A 9,020-nucleotide genomic window follows, 5' to 3' on the forward strand; every position below is an offset into this window, starting at 1 on the left:
AGTCGGTGGGTCGCAGCCGACCATAGCCCTACACACCGCCAATCACTCGGTCCATGGGATATGGCCTTCCTCAGGCTGGTGGCCCTACACACTGCTGGCGCGTCCAGTCGGTGGACGATCCGCACACGAGGCACATGGGCTGTAGCCCAAGAAGTGAATCACTGACCGCAGCCAGGAGAATGAACCACAGCTCATGTACAACCAACAGTGGACAACAGCCCTATATAATATTTATATACCTGACTGATCGCAACCGGCCTGGTTAACAGTTGGGATGGTTCTCAACCAATCCAACTGCCCGTATAGCCAATTTGATCGCAACCAAATTGGGGAATCATGCATCACATAACACATAATAGCACATAATAGCACATTGGGAAGGGGGAGACACATAAATAAGCTTACGTGTGATCATTCACATACTAAGAATAGTCCTAAGGGGTTCATATGACTTCCACCTAAGCCAACGGGTTACCGATTCAGCTGGCATGCAATTCCTAGACTCTTTTATCCTACGAACGGTACCCGAAACATCAAACTAGACTCAAGCATGATAAACGGGGTCCGTTGGGACACCACGGGGAATGGGGAACATCAAACGGGGAAACCGAAGACCCGGGGTGGGTATGGACCAGCGGGTAGCTGGTGGGTGGTGGTTACCCGACGGAGATCATCGCCCGGGCAGCGGGTTGCTGGCGGGCGAACGGCTGCCTGGCGCCTGCCCGCTGCCTGGCGGTGATTTTCGGGCAGCGGGAAGGTGGCGGGTACCCCTACCCCCACCTACGGCCCACTAACTCTTTTATCAAATATGCGTCCCGGGATCCTTCGTGGAACCCGAAACCATGCTTAGACACTTCCAAACGCAATTAACGACACCACATAGGCAATTAATGACTTAAAAGCCGGAATCACATTGAACATATCCTAACACAACTTCTAGACACGAATAACACCCGAACATGCAAATTCCCACCCAAATATAAATCAAGAACATCACAATATCGATTCCCAATCCAACCTAGGGCTCTAATCCCACCCAAATCATAAAAATCATATGTTACTTTCATTATCAAGAACCATCAAGATTTATCAAGAATCATTACATAAATATTAAGAACCTCTTTTTAACATCAAGATCATCAAGATCCCATAAAATCATCACATCAATCAATCAAGATTATATCACAAATACTATAAAGAAATTCATCAAGACACAAGTATATAGAGGGAGCCAAAGAAGGAGATCATAGCAAGGAAAATAGGTTTTGTTGAGACATGGGTTAGCTCTTAGCCTTAATTAAATTCCTTGGCTATGAAGGATCTTTCCTTTAAGATTTCTTCTTTTCTTGATTTCTCCTATGGGAATTCTTGGGAATTCTTGTGTGGTGAAAGTTATTGTGGTGTAAGTTCTAGGTGTCTCCTATGTCCCTATTTATATAACTAAGAGTCCTAATTAGGGTCTAAAGGGCATGGGTTTGCTAATTCTATTTCCTATAGGACTAAGGGATTGGTTTTAGGGATAAGGGTCCACGGGCTTTATGGTGGACCCTTTCTAATTAATTAATTAATGAAATTTAATTCTTTCTTTTGGGTAAATGATTAGATAATTAACTTGTTTTAAGGATCATAACACGGGGTGTTACACTCTCCCCCCCTTACAAGAGGCTTCGTCCCCGAAGCCGGTGCGTGAATCCATTCTTTCACCCCTGGACGTTCTGTATTTTGGCCTCCTGATTAGGAACGTGGCCCCATGTGTTGTCCTTGCTGGGGTAGATTGGATTTCTGGTGACGTGGTGATTGGAAAGTTCGGGTCTACCTTGGTTTCCTGCTCCTGAACTAGATGTCCTGCGAGTGCCCAATATGGTATCGATTGCCGCCACCCTCTGATCTAAAGCGCGTGTTGCGTGGATTAGGGACGAGAACCCTTCGTCCATGATTTGGTTCTGCCGGATGAGTTGTGCGAGGATGCGCTCGTTGGATGGATTCTTCATTTTGGTCCCTTGGGTTTCCCCTTGCTTGTGCGGGCGTCGGTGGGTTTGATTCGCTATCCTCCTCTTGTTCCTCATTTCCCTCCAGTCCCCCACATTCTTGCATTGCCCGTTTAAACTTTTTGTTGGAGATATCCAGTTGGTCAACCAACTCCCTTCGTTCTTCTTCAGGTTTAAGGCAAATCTCCTCGAGGGTGATGTATCGTCCCCCTTCGGTGTAGTAGATATCATTACGGCGGAGGTTTTGTGCATTGAAAATCATGCCGCTTACGGGTTTGATCTCTGTGTGGCTCAGGTCCACTCCCTTCTTCTCCATGATCCAACTTAGGATCATCCCGTAAGGTAGACTAAGCTGGTTGCTAGTCTTGCAAAACTCCATGTGTTTCAACATAAGGGCCGGTAGATTGAACTTGATTTTGTGCTTTAGGAAGTAGGCAAAGGTACAATCCAGGCTTCCCACATCCTTGCTTTTATTGTTCGTAGGCAACAAGCTATCAGTTACAATAATGACTTGTATCTTCTGTTCAGCGGTTAGCCATTTCCTGTTAGGCTGGGTGGCCGAGGTGAAGCCTTCCTCTTTTCCTAGTAGGTACCCGAGGTAGTCCATATACCCCGTGCCCTGGGTACTGATCCATCCCTTCCGGTCATAATCTGACACACCTGTGGTGGTCAGTTTTAGGAGTTTGACCAAGCGGCCCTCGGAGAGTACTATCTCCTTGCCTCGGACTTTGGCGGTGATTTCCACTTTATCACCCCGCTTGACGGCTATTAAATGGTGGTAGAACTCCTTCACTAGTTCGGGGTATGTATCCCCTTTGATGGTGAGATACGTATCCAAGAGTCCTTGAAATCTAAGCATATCGACCAACTCCGGAGAAAATTGGTCGGGTTCGAGATCTTTACCTCCGATCACCGTGAAATCGGCGCTGCTCCACTCCGGGGTTCGGATTCCGAGGGGCTTTTTCGGCATGATTGGAATTCTTCGAGGGGAAATTTTATTCCGATGAGCTTTTTCTGGCGGGTTTTCCGGTGGAGTTTCCCGGCGGTGAAAATTTTCCGGTGGCGGGGTCGGCTGTCTACGACGTTGGTGGCGTGGTGCGGTGTGTCGGCAGAGCAGCTGTCGGCGGAAGGAGATGGTGATGTACGGCAGTGGCGGCGACGGAGACCTTGCGACAGCGGGGAGCAGCGGGGCGGGTTTCGGGCGTTGCGTGGCAGTGGGTGGTCGACGGGCGTCCTCCGGGCGGTGGCGGTGAGCTGTGCGGGTGGTCGCCAGTGGTGTTGGCTGGGCGGTGGCTGTTGGCGAGGCGGTTGGGGGTGTTTGGGTGGTGCCGGCGGTGTGCTGTGGAGGTGAGGAGAGAGAGGGAGTTTGTGTGTTTTGGGGGAAGAAGAAGGGTTTTTGATTTGGGGGTTTTGTGGGTTTTAGGGATTTTAGGGGGTTTTATAGAGGGAGTGTTCCCTTAAGGTTTTAAGAAACACTCTTAGCTTAGTGGTTAAGGCTTTAACTTGTAAGTGGGAGGTCCAAGGTTCCATTCTTGTTGATGGCATTGGTTTTCTTTGTTGTGTAATCTTTGTCTTTTTCCTTCCTTTGTCTTCTAGTGGTAGAAGATTTGGTTGGCCCTTTTTGTCTGTTGGTGCGGGTTTTCGGGGTATTCTAACCTTTCTTTCTTTATGCTAAATTATTTTGATTTTGTTTATTTATTTATAATAATTCCGAAGTAGCTAATCTAAACAAGTAATTTTACTACGAGGGTGGTTGCAAGGGATTTGTCAGTTATCCTAGACAAAATTCATCTTCTTGGTTTTCTTCCGTTTGGTTAGTGGGATTTTCCTCTTCTGGGTTTGCGTTTTCTTCGTCGAGGATGCCCTCATTTTCGAGTTCGGCTTGGGTGCGGCTCATGACGAATACTTTTCCGGGGGCACCGTAATTCCCTTGATTGTTCGCGCCTCCGCGTTGGCCCATGGCTGTAGGGCGTGAGTTTGAGGGTTGGGTGCAGTGGAAGGACTTGTGTCCTTCTTTTCCACAGTTGAAGCATCGCAAGGGGTTTCCCATGCAGTCCGTGCCTCTGTGGTCCTTGTTGCACCTTGGGCGTGAGAAGCCCCTTGTACTAGTTTCGTTGTTTCCCTGGGGCGGCCTTTGGGCGGCCGGATTGTTTGGCCTGATGTTAACGTCGTTCCGTAGTCTCTTTATAGGAGGTGCCCCACCTCCCGTGTTCCTTTTTCGTATTTGCTCCTGAACCCCTTGTTGTAGTAGTTGGATTCGGTAGAGGTTGGCAGCACTGGAGTAAGCCTCGTTGAGGGTCCGGGGGCCACTTATCACTAGTGCTTTTCGGGCTTCGAAGTTGAGGTCTGATACAAATCGTTCTATCTTGGTTGCCTCTGTGGGGACCGACTCTGGTGCAAAGCGTGCTAGTTTGAGGAATCGTTTATGGTATTCCATGACGGTAGTTGTTCCTTGCTTTAGGTGGAGGAATTTTTCGTGCATGGATGCCCTTATGTGTGCTGGGTAGAATCTTTCTCGCAGTCATGTTTTTAGGCTTTCCCAGTTGAATCCTGGTTCCTGTCTGTAAGTGGGTCCCTCGTGGATCCACCAGAGGTCCACCTCGTGTCCGAAGTTGAACAAGGCTATCTCTACGCGACGCTCTTCTGGGCATTTTACTAACCCCAGAATTTTGTCGAAGGTTCGAATCCATTCCTCAAGGGTGGCAGGATCTTCCTCTCCCGAGAAGATGGGTGGTCGATGATTTGAGGCTTGTCGGGCGACCTCTGAGTTTGTGTTTGGTGGAGGTGGCTGTGGCCTGTTGTTGCGGAGAGCTACGTCGCTTAGTGTTTGGGCGACCTGGGTTAGTTATTGCAAGGTTTGGGCCAGGGGGTCGTGTGTGGCGGGTTCCGGAGTCCTTGACGGCCTTCTGCTTGGTGCCATGCTGCTGATCTATAGAGCCAAATGTCATAGTAAATGTCGAGTCAGAGTGTTGTACCCTTATCTTGATGCGATAAGCGGAGGGGGAGTTCTTTTTAAATTAGATGTGGATTCGTGTGAGGGAAACGTTTAGGGGTTTCACGTTTCTCACCGCGCGTCCTATGATTCCTATGTCCTATTCTACTGAACTCCTGGAGTTTAAGCCTAATGTTCTAAAGTCTGGTCTTAAGAGTCTTATCCTAGGGTCAAACTTAGGCTCTGATACCAACTGTAACACCCCGAAATTTTGAAACTTTTTAAAGCTTATATAATAAAGGCGAATTCTCATCAAATTCCAAAATTAACATAAGAGTACGAGGTGCTATGCCACACCTTAGCTGGAAAGCTCAGATGCACAGGCTAAACTAACTAAATAACCTCAAAGCAATGTCAGTACATACTCATGACACGCAGGCCGAAAGGGAAACTAACTAGTCTACGCTCCGGATCTCTAGCGCGCTCCGGTGTCTACTTATCTGTGCCTGAAAGCCAAATATATCTGTTTAGCGAATAATGCTGGTAACCCACTCCAACGCGTTGAAATACAATATAGGTAGATATATATACATAAATATACAGAAATCATTTTGAAGCAGGAGAGATATACTTAGGGAACTCTAGCTTTAAAATCAGGGATAGACTCAGCAAATAGGGGTAAGCACATTCAATCAAGATAAACAGATATATAAAGACAACATCATAAAGAACATGTATCCAAGGTCACAATTTACTTTCAAGTCATCCACATTATCATTTAATCATCATTCATTCGCCATTCAAGTCATCAATTAAATCATCATCATTCCAATCATCATTGTATTCACATAAGCACACTTTGGTGGCGCTACGGGACCAAACACATGCCCCGAACATGTGGGTTAGTGCGTATAGCACTAACATGGCCCTGAAGCACCTTACCTCATACCGCAGCATGAAGGGGTTGATCGCAACCAACCGTACAGACTGCCAATAGTTTGACGGCGGATCACAACCCTAAACACCGCTGACGCGCTCAGTCGGTAGACTGGGACCCTCTTACGGGGACTACGACCCTACACACCACTGATGAGCACAGTCGGTGGATCGTAGTAATCAAACCCTACACACCGCTGAGAACCTAAGTCGGTGGGCGAAAGCCCTACACACCGCTGAGGATCTTAGTTGGTGGGCAATGATCCACGGAGACTATGAACCTACACACCGCTGGCCCTCAGTCGGTGGGTCGCAGCCTACCATAGCCCTACACACCGCCGATCACTCGGTCGGTGGGCTATGGCCTTCCTCAGGCTGGTGGCCCTACACACCGCTGGCGCGTCCAGTCGGTGGACCATCCACACACGAAGCCCATGGGCTGTAGCCCAAGAAGTGAATCACTGACCGCAGCCAGGAGAATGAACCGCAGCTCATGTATAACCAACAGTGGACCGCAACCCTATATAATATTTATATATCTGACCGATCGCAACCGGCCTGGTTAACAGTTGGGATGGTTCTCAACCCATCCAACTGCCCGTATAGCCAATTTGATCGCAACCAAATTCGGGAATCATGCATCACATAGCACATAATAGCACATAATAGCACATTGGGAAGGGGGATACACATAAATAAGCTTACGTGTGATCGTTCACATACTAAGAATAGTCCTAAGGGGTTCATATGACTTCCACCTAGGCCAACGGGTTACCGATTCATCAAGCATGCAATTCCTAGACTCTTTTATCCTACGAACGGTACCCGAAACATCAAACTAGACTCAAGCACGGCAAATGGGGTCCGTTGAGACACCACGGGGAATGGGGAACATCAAACGGGGAAGCCGAGGACCCGGGGTGGGTACGGATCAGCGGGTAGCCGGTGGGTGGGGGTCACCCGCCGGCTGCCCGCCGGAGATCATCGCCCGGGCAGCGGGTTGCCGGCGGGCGAACGCCTGCCTGGCGCCTGCCCGCTGCCTGGCGGTGATTTTTGGGCAGCGGGTAGGTGGCGGGTACCCCTACCCCCACCTACCCCCCACTGACTCTTTTATTAAATATGCGTCCCGGGATCCTTCGTGGAACCCGAAACCATGCTTAGACACTTCCAAACGCAATTAACGACACCACATAGGCAATTAATGGATCAAAAGCAGGAATCACATTGAACATATCCTAACACGACTTCTAAACCCGAACATGCAAATTCCCACCCAAATATAAATCAAGAACATCACAATACCGATTCCCAATCTAACCTAGGGCTCTAATCCCACCCAAATCATAAAAATCATATGTTACTTTCATTATCAAGAACCATCAAGATTTATCAAGAATCATTACATAAATATTAAGAACCTCTTTTTAACATCAAGATCATCAAGATCCCATAAAATCATCACATCAATCAATCAAGATTATATCACAAATACTATAAAGAAATTCATCAAGACACAAGTATATAGAGGGAGCCAAAGAAGGAGATCATAGCAAGGAAAATAGGTTTTGTTGAGACATGGGTTACCTCTTAGTCCTAATTAAATTCCTTGGCTATGAAGAATCTTTCCTTTAAGATTTCTTCTTTTCTTGATTTCTCCTATGGGAATTCTTGGGAATTCTTGTGTGGTGAATGTTATTGTGGTGTGAGTTCTAGGTGCCTCCTATGTCCCTATTTATATAACTAAGAGTCCTAATTAGGGTCTAAATGGCATGGGTTTGCTAATTCTATTTCCTATAGGACTAAGGGATTGGTTTTAAGGATAAGGGTCCACGGGCTTTATGGTGGACCCTTCCTAATTAATTAATGAAATTTAATTCTTTCTTTTGGATAAATGATTAGATAATTAATTGGTTTTAGGGGTCGTAACATGGGGTGTTACACAAACGATAAGGCCAAAACAACAACCCCTACTCTACTCCTAATCCCAAAACTATTCAACAAGAAAGGTAACACGAGGTACCTGAGGTGAATAACTCCAGGTAACGCTCTCTCATTGTCGACTCCAACTCCCAGGTTGCTTCTTCTACACCATTATGTGACCACCAAACTTTTACCATCTTCACCGACTTCCTGCGAGTCTCCCTGATTTTGAAATCCAAAATCCGAAGCGGTCTTTCTTCGTAAGACATGGTACCATCAAGCGGAACCACCTCTGGCGGAATTACATGCTTCAGATCATGCACATAATTCTTAAGCTGGGACACATGAAAGACATTGTGCACCCGTTCCAACTCCATTGGTAACGCTAGACGATATGCCAAACTCCCTATCCTTTCAAGAATCTCGTAAGACCCAATGAAACGAGGGCTTAGCTCGCCTTTCTTCCCAAATCTCATAACTCCCCGGGTGGCAGAAACCTTCAACCACACCTTGTCCCCCACAGCGAACTCCACCTGTTTCCTTCTTAAATCGGCATACGACTTCTGGCGATCCTGTGCCATTTTCATCCTCCCTTGAATGTGCTTGATTTTCTCCACCGTGTCATGCAAGTACTGTGGACTTAACATCACTGGGTTGACCAAGTTTTCCCAACATAACTGGCTACGACACTTTTGACCATAAAGTGCCTCGTATGGTGCCATTCGTATACTAGAATGGTAACTAGTATTATAAGAAAATTCTATTAGGTCCAGGTGTTCTTCCCACGAACCTTGAAAGTCCAACATACACGCCCTTAGCATATCTTCAATTGTCTGAATGGTCCTTTCGGGTTGTCTGTCTGTGGCAGGGTGAAAAGCGGTACTAAGATTCAATTTTGTCCCCGTGGTCGCTTACAAAGACTTCCAAAATTGGGATAGGAACCTCGGATCTCGGTCGGAGACAATATCCCGGGGTACACCATGGTACTTCACTACTTGGTTTACATAAGCTCGGGCTAACTGAGTCATCGTCCACGTTTCCTTCATCGTAATGAGTCGAGCCGTCTTGGTTAGCCGATCCACCACTACCCAAATCTTGTCCTTGCCGGTGCGGGTCATCAGTAAACCTCCCACAAAATCCATGGAAATAGAATCCCACTTCCCTTGCGGTACTTCCAACGGCTGCACCAAACCTTTGGTTCTACAACGCTCAGCTTTGACCTTTTGACAATTTAAACACCGACT

The sequence above is a fragment of the Ipomoea nil genome, unplaced genomic scaffold (genome assembly GCF_001879475.1).
Source record: "Ipomoea nil cultivar Tokyo-kokei standard unplaced genomic scaffold, Asagao_1.1 scaffold2482, whole genome shotgun sequence".
In the NCBI taxonomy this organism is placed as follows: Eukaryota; Viridiplantae; Streptophyta; class Magnoliopsida; order Solanales; family Convolvulaceae; genus Ipomoea; species Ipomoea nil.